This window comes from Myotis brandtii, unplaced genomic scaffold (assembly GCF_000412655.1).
Source record: "Myotis brandtii unplaced genomic scaffold, ASM41265v1 scaffold199, whole genome shotgun sequence".
NCBI lineage: Eukaryota > Metazoa > Chordata > Mammalia > Chiroptera > Vespertilionidae > Myotis > Myotis brandtii.
Window position 1 is genome coordinate 4,610,727 of NW_005357414.1, and position 5,356 is coordinate 4,616,082.

The following is a 5,356-nucleotide window of genomic DNA, read 5'->3' on the forward strand; positions in this document are numbered from 1 at the left end:
AAGGAATATAAAAACACTTTAGTTAACTTTACCTTCTTTAATTCACTAACTCCAGACTCTGGTCTTCAGCCTTGCTGCTCAGAAAGCTAGTTTTGTCTCTACACTGAGAGTCCAGTCAACTCCTTAGAGATTTGTGGAAGCAGCCAATTGGCATTCCCCGGGTGATAGAGGCCTCTGCATTGCTATGTCCTACACTCCAAAGTTTACTAAGTGGATAGTGTTCATTCTTCTGTGTTTGTTTTCAAATATGCCATCCATATTGAGGAGTTCACACTGAGAGATTGAACACTGCTATAAAAGGCATGTGGATAGAAAATATTCTTGTTTCATTTTTTTTTCTTACTTTCAGTTCCAAAATCAAACACTGAGAAAAGGATTTGGGTACAGGTGGTTTATTTGAAAGGTGATCTCAGGAGGCAAAAGAAGGCATTGGGAACAGTAAGACAAAGAAGAGAAAAAAGGTAGTAAGGAATATGTCAATGAGCAAGTTAGCCTGTGGGCAACTGGAACTCAATCCTGCTGGAGACTCTCTGAGAAACCCTATGGGATTCAGAATCATCCCACTGGAGGACAGGGAGTCTGTGATGTTTATCCACTGACTTACATCCCCATTGGCTGAAGGTTAACCCCAGTGGTGTTAACTATCCTCCACTTCAGGTTGAACCTGACTGAGGCAGAGCAAGATTCCACTGTACCCAAGAAAGCCTCAGCAGAGAAGAAGCTTTCTTGAGGTGGGAGACTGTCAGGATGCTGGAAAGGACAGCTTCAGGTGAAATCAGGTAGGTCAGGGGACTCTGGAGTGAGGTATCAGCAGCATCTAGTACATTATTAGAAACAGTATGAAAGACCCTAAGACCCCAATAGACACATGAGCAAAGAACATGAACTAGTAAATTGTACACAAAAATATAATTGCCAACAATTACAATTTTAGGTGTATAACCCAGATAGTAATAAATAAACTGTAAATAAAAGAGATGCTATCCTTTTTTTTTTTTTGCTTGTCAAATTAGCAAAGGACTATTTTTTTCAGTTTTTTAAAAACACATATTTTTATTGATTTCAGGGAGGATGGGATAGGGAGAGAAATAGAGACATCAATAATGAGAGGGAATCATTGATTGGCTGCCTCCTGCATGATCCACACTGGGGATCAAGCCCACAACCCAGACATATGCCCTGACCGGGAATTAAAATGTGACCTCCTGGTTCATAGGTTGATGCTCAACAACTGAGCAATGCCAGCCAGGCTTTTTTTCAGCTTTTAAAAAAATATGTATTAATGGAGGTATACTCTCATTCACTGCATGTGGGATTGTAAATTTGTGCACTTTTCTGAAAAGCATTTTTGCAATATGCATCAAGAGCCTTAATAATTTTTGTATTTCGACCAATTCGTGATAAAAGGCTATTGATCTGTGTTATTTGTCACATGTAATGTCCAATAATAGGGGAATGGTTAAGAAAATTACGATATAGGCAAACAATTTAAAAATGGCAAGCAACAAAATCATGTTTTCAAGTATTCAGTGCCATTGAAAATGCTCATGGAGATTTGAACATGACAGTCAACAGGATGGCAGGGAGGGAGAGAGTGTTAGTGAGTAAAGGAGTGAGGGGGTGGGTGTGGACATGTGTGATGTATGGGGAGGGAAGTGAGAGACAGTTAGACATCACAGGAGTCCCGGGCATTGGCAGATCAGGCTCTCCTAGACAGGGAGCCCTTGCTACCACGACGGGTACACCCAGGCCAGTGCGATTTTAGTGTAGAATGGAACACACGCCATCTTGTAGAGGGGAGCAACAGAGGCCAGAAGTCAGCCACACCAACACCCAGACTGACCTTGGACACCACACCCGGACCTATGCAGGGAACCGCTTGCAGCCATAACCCACATGGAACCACCACCATACCCTGGCAGTGAGCAGCACGGTACTATGCTGTGGGTCCCAGACTTCTGCAGTGAGTGCATGCCAGAGAGACCTCCTGAGCTGGAGCTCAAACCCAGCATCCCAGGATCCTGCGCTACAATTCCCTGCACTGTGGGTGCAAGCCAGGGGTACCCCTCACCTGCCTGACCCCCATCCCAGTATAGAGCCACAGACTAGTGCTTGCTCAGCCCCCATCCCAGTACAGAGCCTTCGGGCTGGTGGGTGCTACACTCCCCGGGCCCAGGTCAGAGGTGCTGGTGCCACCTGGTGTGCCCAGCCACAGGTCATAGGACCACACTGCGTGTGTACTTCCAGAGGGTCCTAGGTCACCATCCTGCCTTAGGTGCCAAAGATGCACAGTGACTTGCATACCAGAGGGCTCTGGGCCCTCCCAGGGAGTCGCGCACCAGAGGAACTGTGCATGTTCCCCCTTTGACCCTGAGAATCTGAATTGGACAACTAAAGAAGCAGAACCATTGGAGAAGGAGGTACAACTCAGAGCAGAGACAATAAAGGTGTGAAACTCAAGGCAGACTCAGTGTCTTGTCTAGCGATCCAGATCATTGCCAGGGGCTTCAACCCCTCAGACCCCAAACAGGGAACCCAGGGCCAGAAGGAGAAAGCTAAAATGGGGAGACAAAGAAATAACTTCCCAAGGACAGAAAAGGAAGAATCGCCAGAAAGGGAACTAAATCACACAGACTGAAAGTGAAGGGATGGAAAAAAATTTTTCAAGCAAATGGAAATGAAAAAAAAATCTGGGGTAGCAATACTTATAGCTGACAAAATAGACCCCAAAGCGAAGGCCATGAAAAGAGATAAGGAAGGCCACTTCATAATACTAAAGGGATTGATACAACAAGGGGGTGTAACTCTGGTAAACTTATATGCACCCAGTTCAGGAGCACCCAAATACATAAAAAAAACTTCTAGAAGATATCAAGAGGGAGATCAACAGCAATACAATCATAGTAGGGGACTTTAATATCACATTGGCATCACTGGATAAATCGTGTAGACAAAAAATCAGCAAAGAAACAGCAATCCTAAATGACTCACTAGATCAGATGGACTTAATTGACATCTTCAGAATATTTCACCCCAAAGCTACAGAATATACATTCTTCTCAAGTGCACATGGGACATTTTCAAAGATAGACCACATTTTGGGTCACAGGCAAAGTCTCTCCAAATTCAAGAAGATTGAAATCATATCAAGCATCTTCTCAGACCACAATGGCATACATAATATTAGAAATCAACTACAATAAAAACAATAAAAAATCAAACACTTGGAACCTGAATAGCAACAATAAAAATCAAACACTTGGAACCTGAATAGCATGCTATTAAACAATGATTGGGTTACCAAAGAGATCAAAGAAGAAATTAAAAACGTTCTGGAAACAAATTACAATGAAAACACAACAATCCAGAATCTATGGCAAAGAGTGAAAGCAATCCTGAGAGGGAAGTTCATAGCATTAGAGGCCTACCTCAAAAAGCAATAAAAACTGGTAATAAATTATCTAACCCTAGAAATTAAAGAACTAGAAAGAGAGCAACAAGAAAATCCCAGAGTAAACAGAAGGAAGGAAATAATAAGATCAGAGCAGAAATAAATGACATAGAGACAAAAAAATACAAAACATCAATAGAACCAAGAGCTGGTTCTTTGAAAGGATAAGCAAGATTGATGAACCTCTAGCCAGGTTCACCAAGAAGCAAAGAGAGAGGATCCAAATGAACAAAATCAGAAATAAAATAGGTGAAGTAACAACTGACCCCACAGAAATACAAAGGATTGTAAAAAAAATTACTATAAACAACTCTATTACAACAAATTGGACAACTTAGAAGAAATGGACATACTAGTATTCCTAGAAAAATACAATATTACAAAACTCAATAAGAAAGAATCAGAAAACCTGAATAGGCCTATAACTATAGAGGAAATTGAAGCAGTAATAAAAAACTTCCAGCAAACCAAAAGCCTTGGGCCAGACATCTTCACAGGGGAGTTTTACCAAACATTCAAAGATCTAAAACCTATTCTCCTCAGACTACTCCAAAAAATTCAAGAGGAACGAACACTTTCAAGCTCTTTCTATGAAGCCAGCATTACACTGATCCCAATACCAGATAAAGACACTACAAAGGAAGAGAATTAAAGGCCAATATCCCTGATGAACATAGATGCTAATATCCTCAACAAAATTCTAGAAAATTGGATCCAGCATTACATTAGAAAGATCATACACCATGACCAAGTGGGATTTATTCCGGGGATGCAAGGAATGGTACAATTCCACAACTCAATAAACGTAATACATCACATAAACAAATTGAGAGATAAAAATCACATAATCATATCAATTGATGCAGACAAAGCATTTGATAAAATCCAACACCTTTTCTTTATAAAAACTATCAGCAAAGTGGGAAAAGAGAGAGCATACCTCAACATAATAAAAGCCTTATATGACAAACCTACAGCCAATGTCATACTCAATGTGCAAAAACTAAACTGATTTCCCCTAAGAAAAGGAATAAGACACTTTCACCACTCCTGTTCAATATAGTACTGGAAGTGCTAGTCATAGTGATCAGATGAGAAGAGGAAATAAAAGGCATCCAAGTTGGAAAAGAAGAAGTAAAACTGTCATTATTCACAGATGACAGGATATTGTACATAAAAAGACTCCATCAAAAAACTACTAGACTTAATAACTGAATTCAGTAATGTATCACAATAAAAAGTTAACACCCAGAAATCTACAGCTTTTTTTACACACCAATAATGAACTCACAGAAAGAGAAACAAAAAAAACATTTACAAAAAAAATTAAGATACCTAGGAATAAACTTAACTAAGGTGGTAAAAGACTTGTACTCAGAAAACTACAGAATGTTGAAAAAAGAGATAAAAGAAGACATAAACAAATGGAAGAATATACCGTGTCCATGAATTGGTAGAATCAACATCATTAAAATGTCAAAGCAATGTATAGATTCAATACAATCCACATTAAAATACCAGCAGCATATTTCACAGACATAGAACAAACTCTTCAAAAATTCACATGAAATTAAAAAAAACCCTGAATAGCCACAGCAATCCTGAGAAAGAAGAACAAAGTAGGAGGGATCACAATACCAGATATCAAGCTATATTACAAGCCACTGTTCTCAAAACTGCCTGGGACTGGCATAAGAACAGACATATAGACCAATGGAACAGAACACAGAACCCATAAATCAACCCAAGCCATTATGCTCAATTAATATTTAACAAAGAAGGCAAGAGCATACAATGGAGTCAAAACAACCTCTTTAATAAATGGTGGGAAAATTGGACAAATACATGCAAAAAAATGAAACTAGACCACCAACTTACACCATACACAAAAATAAACTCAAAATG